The following is a 10886-nucleotide window of genomic DNA, read 5'->3' as shown; positions in this document are numbered from 1 at the left end:
CTGGACTCACAGGAGAGGTTCAAATCATGGTAAGTTAGAGTGTCAGACCTCTTGTACTTAAGTCGGCATTGTGCCTTTTGTATTAAATTCGGATGAAATTTCTGTGTTTCATCATCAATATGAAGGTCCAAGGGATACAGTAAACATGAAGTGAAGCATCGGGATCTAGAACTGGACTCACAGGATAGGTTCAAATCATAGTAAGTTAGAGTGTCACTCCTCTTGTACTTAAGTCGGCATTGTGCCTTTTGGTTTAAATTCGAATGCAATTTCTGTGTTTCGTCGTCAATAAGAAGGTCCAAGGCATACAGTAAACCTGAAGTGAAGCATCGGAATCTAATACTGGACTCACATTATAGGTTCAAATCATAGAATGATAGATTGTCAGTCCTCTTGTACTTAAGCCATCATTGTGCCTTTTGTATTAAATTCGGATGCAATTTATGTGTTTCATCGTCAATAAGAAGGTCCAAGCGATACAGTAAACCTGAAGTGAAGCATCGGAATCTAAAAGTGGACTCACAGGTGAGGTTCGAGTCATAGAAAGTTAGAGTGACAGTCCTCTTGTACTTAAGTCGGCATTGTGCCTTTTGTATTAAATTCGGATGCAATTTCTGTGTTTCATCGTCAATAAGAAGTTCCAAGGCATACAGTAAACCTGAAGTGAAGCATCGGAATCTAAAACTGGACTCACAGGATAGGTTCAAATCATAGAATGATAGATTGTCAGTCCTCTTGTACTTAAGTCGGCATTGTGCCCTTTATATTACATTCGGATGCAATTTCTGTATTTCATCGTCAATAAGAGGGCCCAAGAGATCGGTATCTAAAACTGGACTCACAGGAGAGGTTCAAATCATAGAAAATTAGAGTGTCAGTCCTCTAGTACTTATGTCGGCATTGTGCCTTATGTATTAAATTCGGATGCAATTTCTGTGTTTCATCGTCAATAAGAAGGTCCAAGGGATACAGTAAACCTGAAGGGAAGCATCGAATTCTTAAACTGGACTCATAGGGCAGGTTCAAATCATAGTAACTTAGAGTGTCAGTCCTCCAGTACTTAAGTCGGCATTGTGCCTTTTGTATTAAATTTGGATGCAATTTCTGTGTTTCATTGTCAATAAGAAGGTCCAAGGGATACAGTAAACCTGAAGTGAAGCATCGGAAATTAAAACTGGACTCACAGGAGAGGTTCATATCATAGAAAGTTAGAATGTAAGTCCTCTTGTACTTAAGTCGGCATTGTGCCTTTTGTATTAAATTCGGATGCAATTTCTGTGTTTCATCGTCAATAAGAAGGTCCAAGGGATACAGTAAACGTGAAGTGAAGCATCGGAATCTAAAACTGGACTCACAGGAGAGGTTCAAATCATAGAATGTTAGAGTGTCAGTCCTCCTGTACTTAAGTCGGCATTGTGCCTTTTGTATTAAATTCGGATGCAATTTCTGTGTTTCATCGTCAATTAGAAGGTCCCAGGGATACAGTAAACCAGAAGAGAAGCATCCGAATCTGAAACTGGACTCACAGGTGAGGTTCAAATCATTGAAAGTTGGAGTGTCTGTCCTCTTGTACTTAACTCGGCATTGTGCCTTTTGAATTTAATTCCGATGCAATTCTGTGCCTCATCGTTAATAAGAAGGTCCAAGGTACAAAGTAAACCTGAAGTGAAGCATCGGAATCTAAAACTGGACTCACAGGATAGGTTCAAATCATAGAATATTAGAGTGTCATAGAAAGTTTGAGTGTCAGTACTCCTGTACCTAAGTCAGCATTGATTCTTTTGTATTAAATTCGGATGGAATTTCTGTGCTTCATCGTCAATAAGAAGGTCCAAGGGATACAGTAAACCTGAAGTGAAGCATCGGAATCTAAAACTGGACTCACAGGAGAGGTTAAAAGCATAGAAAGTTAGAGTGTCTGTCCTCTTGTACGTAAGTCGGCATTGTGCCTTTTGCATTAATTTCTGATGCAATTTCTGTGTTTCATTGTCAATAAGAAGGTCCAAGTTATACAGTAAACCTGAAGTGGAGCATCGGAATCTAAAACCGGACTCGCAGGTGAGGATCAAATCATAGAAAGTTAGAGTGTCAGTTCTCCCGTACTTAAGTCGGCATTGTGCCTTTTGTATTAAATTCGGATGCGATTTCTATGTTTCATCGTCAATAAGAAGGTCCAAGGTATACAGTAAATCTGAAGTGAAGCATCGGAATCTAAAACTGGACTCACAGGTGAGGTTCGAATCATAGAAAGTTAGAGTGTCAATCCTCTTGAACTTAAGTCGGCATTGTGCCTTTTGTATTAAACTCGGATGCAATTTCCGTGTTTCATCGTCAATAAGAAGGTCCAAGGGATGCAGTAAACCTGAAGTGAAGCATCGGAATCTAAAACTGGACTCACAGCAGAGGTCAAATCATAGAAAGTTAGAGTGTCAGTCCTCTTGTACTTAAGTCGGCATTGTGCCTTTTGTATTAAATTCGGATGCAATTTCTGTGTCTCATCGTCAATAAGAAGGTCCAAGTGATACAGTAAGCCTGAAGTGAAGCATCGGAATCTAAAACTGGACTCACAGGAGAGGTTCAAATCATAGAAAGTTTGAGTGTCGGTCCTCTTGTACTTAAGTCAGCATTGCGCCTTCTGTATTAAATTCGGATGCAATATCTGTGTTTCATCGTCAATAAGAAGGTCCAAGGGGTACAGTAAACCTAAAGTGAAGCATCGGAATCTAAAACTCTACTCTCAGGAGAGGTTCAAATCATATAAAGTTTGAGTGTCAGTCCTCTTGTACATAAGTCGGCATTGTGCCTTTTGTATTACGAGAACAGTTCAATAAGTAATGCAACACATTTTTTTTCTGAAACAGGGGTTGTTTTATTCAGCATTGAAATACACCAGTTTATTCCCCAATCTTTTAGCTACACAACACTATTTTTCAACGTAATCTCCATTCAATGCTACGGCCTTACGCCACCTTGAAATGAGGGCCTGTATCCGACGGTGCGAGATCGGGGCTGTAGTGTGCATGAGGAAGAACAGTCCACTGAAGTTTTGTGAGCTCCTCTCGGGTGCGAAGACTTGTGTGAGGTCTTGCGTTGTCATGAAGAAGGAGAAGTTCCTTCAGATTTTTGTGCCTACGAACACGCTGAAGTCGTTTCTTCAATTTCTGAAGAGTAGCACAATCCACATCAGAGTTGATCGTTTGACCATGGGGAAGTACATCGAACAGAATAACCCCTTCAGCGGTGCAGAAGACTGTAACCATGACTTTACCGGCTGAGGGTATGGCTTTAAACTTTTTCTTGGTGGGGAAGTGGATGTGGCGCCACTCCATTGATCGCCGTTTTGTTTCAGGTTCGAAATGATGAACCCATGTTTCATCGCCTGTAACAATCTTTGACAAGAAATTGTCACCCTCAGCCACTTGACGAGCAAGCAATTCCGCACAGATGGTTCTCCTTTGCTCTTTATGGTGTTCGGTTAGACAACGAGGGACCCAGCGGGAACAAACCTTTGAAGATCCAAACTGGTGAACAATTGTGCAGCACTACCAAAAGAGATATCAAGTTGAGCATTGAGTTGTTTGATGGTGATCCGTCGATCATCTCGAACGAGTGTGTTCGCACGCTCCGCCATTGCAGGAGTCAGCTCAGCACGGCCGGCCCGCACGCGGGAGATCAGACAGTCTTGCTTGACCTTGCGGCGATGATGACACACGCTTTGCCCAACGACTCACCGTGCTTTTGTCCACTGCCAGATCACCGTAGACATACTGCAAGCGCCTATGAATATCTGATATGCCCTGGTTTTCCGCCAAAAGAAACTCGATCACTGCCCGTTGTTTGCAACGCACATCCGTTACAGACGCCATTTTAACAGCTCCGTAGAGCGCTGCCACTTGTCGGAAGTCAATGAAACTATACGAGACGAAGCGGGAATGTTTGAAAATATCCCACAAGAAATTTCCGGTTTTTTCAACCAAAATTGGCCGAGAAAAAAAATGTGTTGCATTACTTATTGAACTGCCCTCGTAAATTCGGATGCAATTTCTGTGTTTCATCGTCAATAAGAAGGTCCAAGGTATTCAGTAAACCTAAAGTGAAGCATCGGAATCTAAAACTGGACTCACAGGAGAGGTTCAAATCATAGAATGTTAGTGCATCAGTCCTCCTGTCCTTAAGTCGGCATTGTGGCTTTTGTATTAAATTCGGATGCAATTTCTGTGTTTCATCGTCAATAAGAAGGTCCCAGGGATACAGTAAACCTAAAGTGAAGCATTGGAATCTAAAACTGGACTCACAGGAGAGGTTCAAATCATAGCAAATTAGAAGGTCAGTCCTCTTGTACTTAAGTCGGCATTGTGCCTTTTGTATTAAATTCGGATGCAATTTCTGTGTTTCATCGTCAATAAGAAGGTCCAAGGGATACAGTGAACCTGAAGTGAAGCATCGGAATCTTAAACTGGACTCACAGGGCAGGTTCAAATCATAGTACGTTACAGTGTCAGTCCTCCTGTACTTAAGTCGGTATTGTGCCATTTGTATTAAATTCGGATGCAATTTCTGTGTTTCACCGTCAATAACAAGGTCCAAGGTATACAGTAAACCTGAAGTAAAGCATCGGAATCTAAAATTGGACTCACAGGAGAGGTTCAAATCACAGAAAGTCAGAGTGTCAGTCCTCTTGTACTTAAGTCAGCATTGTGATTTTTTTATTAAATTGGGATGCAATTTCTGAGTATCATCGTCAATAAGAAGGTCCAAGGGATACAGTAAACCTGAAGTGAAGCATCGGAATCTAAACCTGGACTCACAGGAGAGGTTCATATCATAGAATGTTAGAGTGTCAGTCCGCTTATACTTAAGTCGGCTTTGTGCCTTTTGTGTTCAATTCGGATGCTATTTCTGTGTTTCAGCGTCAATAGGAAGGTCCAAGGGACACGGTAAACCTGAAGTGAAGCATCGGAATCTACAACTGGACTCAGAGGAGAGGTTCAAATCATAGAAAGTTACATTGACAGTCCTCTTGGACTTAAGTCGGCATTGTGCCTTTTGAATTAAATTCGAATGCAATTTCTGTGTTTCATCGTTAATAAGAAGGGCCAAGGTATACAGTAAACCTGAAGTGTAGCATCGGAATCTAAAACTGGACTCACCGGAGAGGTTCAAATCACAGTAAGTTAGAGTGTCAGTCCTCTTGTACTTAAGTCGGCATTCTGCCGTTTGTATTACATTCCGTTGCAATTTCTGTGTTTCATCGTCAATAAGAAGGTGCAAGGGATACAGTAAACCGGAAGTGAAGCATCGGAATCTGAAACTCCACTCACAGGCGAGGTTCAAATCATAGAACGTTAGAGTGTCAGTCCTCTTGTACTTAAGTCGGCATTGTGCCTTTTGGATTAAATTCGGATGCAATTACTGTGTTTCATCGTCAATAAGAAGGACCAAGGAATACAGTAAACCCGAAGTGAAGCATCGGAATCTAAAACTGGACTCACAGGAGAGGTTCAAATCATAGAATGTTAGAGTGTCAGTCCTCTTGTACTTAGGTCGGCGTTGTGCCTTTTGTATTAAATTCGGATGCAACTTCTGTGTTTCATCGTCAATAAGAAGGTCCAAGGGATAGAGTAAACCTGAAGTGAAGCATCGGAATCTAAAACTGGACTCACAGGAGAGGTTCAAATCATTGAAAATTAGAGTGTCAGTCCTCTTGTACTTAAGTCGGCATTGTGCCTTTTGTGTTACATTTGGATGCAATTTCTGTGTTTCATCGTCAATAAGAGGGTCCAAGGGATACAGTAATCCTGAAGTGAAGCATCGGAATCTAAAACTGGACTCACAGGAGAGGTTCAAATCATAGAAAGTTAGAGTGTCAGTCCTCTTGTACTTAAGTAGGCATTGTGACTTTTGTATTAAATTCGGATGCAATTTCTGTGATTCATCGTCAATAAGAAGGTCCAAGGGAAACAGTAGACCTAAAGTGAAGCATCGGAATCTAAAACTCGAATCAAAGGAGAGGTTCAAATCATAGGAAGTTAGAGCGTCAGTCCTCTTGTACTTAAGTCTACATTGTGCCTTTTGTATTAAACTCGGATGCAAATTAGAGTGTCAGTCCTCTTGTACTTAAGTCGGCATTGTGCTTTTGTATTAAATTCGAATGGAATTTCTGTGTTTCATCGTCAATAAGAAGGTCCAAGGTATACAGTAAACCTGAAGTGTAGCATCGGAATCTAAAACTGGACTCACAGGAGAGGTTCAAATCATAGAAAGTTTTTGTGTCAGTCCTCGTGTAATAAGGCGGCATTGTGCCCTTTGTATTAAATTCGGAAGCAATTTCTGTGTTTCATCGTCAATAAGAAGGTCCAAGGGATACAGTAAACCTGATGTGAAGCATCGGGATCTAAAACTGGTTTCACAGGAGAGGTTCAAATCATAGAATGTTAGAGTGTCAGTCCTCTTGTACTTAAGTCGGCATTCTGACGTTTGTATTACATTCAGTTGCAATATCTGTAATTCATCGTCAATAAGAAGGTGCAAGGGATACAGTAAACCTGAAATGAAGCATCGGAATCTAAAACTGGACTCACAGGAAAGGTTCAAATCATATAAAGTTAGAGTGTCAGTCCTCTTGTACTTAAGTCGGCATTGTACCTTTTGTATTACATTTGGATGCAATTTCTGTGTTTCATCGTCAATAAGAAGGTACAAGGGATACAGTAAACCTGAAGTGAAGCATCGGATTCTAAAACTGGACTCAAAGGAGAGGTTCAAATCATATAAAGTTAGAGTGCCAGTCCTCTTGTACTTTAGTCGGCTTTGTGCCTTTTGTATTAAATTCAGATGCTATTTCTGTGTTTCGTCGTCAATATCAAAGTCTAAGGGATGGAGTAAACCTGAAGTGAAGCATCGGAATCTAAAATTGGACTCACAGGAGAGGTTCAAATCACAGAAAGTTAGAGTGTCAGTCATCTTGTACCTAAGTCGGCATTGTGCCTTTTGTATTAAATTCGGATGCAATTTCTGTGTTTCATCGTCAATAAGAAGGTCCAAGGGATACAGTAAACCGGAAGTGAAGCATCGGAATCTAAACCAAGACTCACAGGAGAGGTTCAATTCATAGAAAGTTAGAGTGTAAGTCCTTTTGTACATAAGTCGGCATTGTGCCTTTTGTATTAAATTCGGATGCAATTTCTGTGTTTCACCGTCAATAAGAAGGTCCAAGGTATACAGTAAACCTGAAGTGAAGCATCGGAATCTAAAATTGGACTCACAGGAGAGGTTCAAATCATAGAAAGTCAGAGTGTCAGTCCTCTTGTACTTAAGTAAGCATTGTGATTTTTTTATTAAATTCGGATGCAATTTCTGAGTTTCATCGTCAATAAGAAGGTCCAAGGGATACAGTAAACCTGAAGTGAAGCATCGGAATCTAAACCTGGACTCACAGGAGAGGTTCATATCATAGAAAGTTAGAGTGTCAGTCCGCTTATACTTAAGTCGGCTTTGTGCCTTTTGTATTCAATTCGGATGCTATTTCTGTGTTTCAGCGTCAATAGGAAGGTCCAAGGGACACGGTAAACCTGAAGTGAAGCATAGGAACCTTCAACTGGACTCAGAGGAGAGGTTCAAATCATAGAAAGTTACATTGACAGTCCTCTTGGACTTAAGTCGGCATTGTGCCTTTTGAATTAAATTCGAATGCAATTTCTGTGTTTCATCGTTAATAAGAAGGGCCAAGGTATACAGTAAACCTGAAGTGAAGCATCGGAATCTAAAACTGGAGTCACAGGAGAGGTTCAAATCATAGAAAGTTAGAGTGTCACTCCACTTGTACTTAAGTCGGCTTTGTGCCTTTTGTATTAAATTCGAATGCTATTTCTGTGTTTCATCTACAATAAGAAGGTCAAAAGGATACAGTAATCCTGAAGTATAGAAACGGAATCTTAAACTGGACTCACAGGAGTGGCTCAAATCATAGAAAGTTAGAGTGTCAGTCCTCTTGTACTTAAGTCAGCATTGTGCCTTTTGTATTATATTCGGATGCAATTTCTGTGTTTCATTGTCAATAAAAACGTCCAAGGGCTACAGTTAACCTGCAGTGAAGCATCGGAATCTTAAAGTGGACTCACAGGAGAGGTTCAAATCATAGAAAGTTAGAGTCTCAGTCCTCTTGTATTTAAGTCGGCATTGTGCCTTTTGTATTAAGTTCGGATGCAATTTCAGTGTTTCAACGTCAATAAGAAGGACCAAGGGATACAGTAAACCTGAAGTGAAGCATCGGAATCTAAAACTGGACTCACAGCAGAGGTTCAAATCATAGAAAGTCAGAGTTTCAGTCCTCTTGTACTTAAGTCGGCATTGAAAATTTTGTATTAAATTCGAATGCAATATCTGTGATCCATCGTCAATAAGAAGATCCAAGGGATACAGTAAACCTGAATTGAAGCATTGGAATCTAAAACTGGACTCACAGGAGAGGTTCAAATCATAGAAAGTTAGAGTGTAAGTCCTCTTGTACTTAAGTCGGCATTGTGCTTTTGTATTAAATTCGGATGGAATTTCTGTGTTTCATCGTCAATAAGAAGGTGCAAGGGATACAGTAAACCGGAAGTGAAACATCGGAATCTGAAACTGCACTCACAGGAGAGGTTCAAATCATAGAAAGTTAGAGTGACAGTCCTCTTGTACTTAAGTCGGCATTGTGCCTTTTGTATTACATTTGGATGCATTTTCTGTATTTCATCGTCAATATGAAGGTCTACGGGATACAGTAATCCTGATGTGAAGCATCGGAATCTAAAACTGGACTCATAGGAGAGTTTCAAATCAAAGAAAGTTTGAGTGTCAGTCCTCTTGTACTTAAGTTGGCATTGTCCCTTTTGTATTTAATTCGGATGCAATGTCTGTGTTTCATCGTCAATAAGATGGTCGAAGGGATACAGTAAACCTGAAGTGAAGCATCGCAATCTAAAACTGGACTCACAGGAGAGGTTCAAATCATAGAAAGTTAGAGTGTCAGTCCTCTTGTACTTAAGTCGGCATTGTGCCTTGTGTATTACATTTGGATGCAATTTCTGTGTTTCATCGTCAATAAGAAAGTCCATGGGATACAGTAAACCTGAAGTGCAGCATCGGAATCTAAAACTGGACTCACAGGAGAGGATCAAATCATAGAAAGTTAGAGTGTCAGTCCTCTTGTACTTAAGTCGGCTTTGTGCCTTTTGTATTAAATTCGAATGCTATTTCTGTGTTTCATCTACAATAAGAAGGTCAAAAGGATACAGTAATCATGAAGTGTAGCATCGGAATCTTAAACTGGACCCACAGGAGAGGCTCAAATCATAGAAAGTTGGAGTGTCAGTCCTCTTGTACTTAAGTCAGCATTGTGCCTTTTGTATTAAACTCGGATGCAATTTCTGTGTTTCATTGTCAATAAAAACGTCCAAGGGATACAGTAAACCTGCGGTGAAGCATCGGAATCTTAAAGTGGACTCAAAGGAGAGGTTCAAATCATAGAAAGTTAGAGTCTCAGTCCTCTTGTATTTAAGTCGGCATTGTGCCTTTTGTATTAAATTCGGATGCAATTTCAGTGTTTCATCGTGAATAAGAAGGTCCAAGGGATACAGTAAACCTGAAGTGAAGCATCGGAATCTAAAACTGGACTCACAGCAGAGGTTCAAATCATAGAAAGTCAGAGTTTCAGTCCTCTTGTACTTAAGTCGGCATTGAAAATTTTGTATTAAACTCGAATGCAATATCTGTGTTCCATCGTCAATAAGAAGGTCCAAGGGATACAGTAAACCTGAATTGAAGCATTGGAATCTAAAACTGGACTCACAGGAGAGGTTCAAATCATAGAAAGTTTTTGTGTCAGTCCTCGTGTAATAAGGCGGCATTGTGCCCTTTGTATTAAATTCGGAAGCAATTTCTGTGTTTCATCGTCAATAAGAAGGTCCAAGGGATACAGTAAACCTGATGTGAAGCATCGGGATCTAAAACTGGTTTCACAGGAGAGGTTCAAATCATAGAATGTTAGAGTGTCAGTCCTCTTGTACTTAAGTCGGCATTCTGACGTTTGTATTACATTCAGTTGCAATATCTGTAATTCATCGTCAATAAGAAGGTGCAAGGGATACAGTAAACCTGAAATGAAGCATCGGAATCTAAAACTGGACTCACAGGAAAGGTTCAAATCATATAAAGTTAGAGTGTCAGTCCTCTTGTACTTAAGTCGGCATTGTACCTTTTGTATTACATTTGGATGCAATTTCTGTGTTTCATCGTCAATAAGAAGGTACAAGGGATACAGTAAACCTGAAGTGAAGCATCGGATTCTAAAACTGGACTCAAAGGAGAGGTTCAAATCATATAAAGTTAGAGTGCCAGTCCTCTTGTACTTTAGTCGGCTTTGTGCCTTTTGTATTAAATTCAGATGCTATTTCTGTGTTTCGTCGTCAATATCAAAGTCTAAGGGATGGAGTAAACCTGAAGTGAAGCATCGGAATCTAAAATTGGACTCACAGGAGAGGTTCAAATCACAGAAAGTTAGAGTGTCAGTCATCTTGTACCTAAGTCGGCATTGTGCCTTTTGTATTAAATTCGGATGCAATTTCTGTGTTTCATCGTCAATAAGAAGGTCCAAGGGATACAGTAAACCGGAAGTGAAGCATCGGAATCTAAACCAAGACTCACAGGAGAGGTTCAATTCATAGAAAGTTAGAGTGTAAGTCCTTTTGTACATAAGTCGGCATTGTGCCTTTTGTATTAAATTCGGATGCAATTTCTGTGTTTCACCGTCAATAAGAAGGTCCAAGGTATACAGTAAACCTGAAGTGAAGCATCGGAATCTAAAATTGGACTCACAGGAGAGGTTCAAATCATAGAAAGTCAGAGTG

The sequence above is a fragment of the Schistocerca americana genome, unplaced genomic scaffold, assembly GCF_021461395.2.
Source record: "Schistocerca americana isolate TAMUIC-IGC-003095 unplaced genomic scaffold, iqSchAmer2.1 HiC_scaffold_16, whole genome shotgun sequence".
Taxonomy (NCBI): domain Eukaryota; kingdom Metazoa; phylum Arthropoda; class Insecta; order Orthoptera; family Acrididae; genus Schistocerca; species Schistocerca americana.
Note: the sequence above shows the minus strand (reverse complement) of the source record.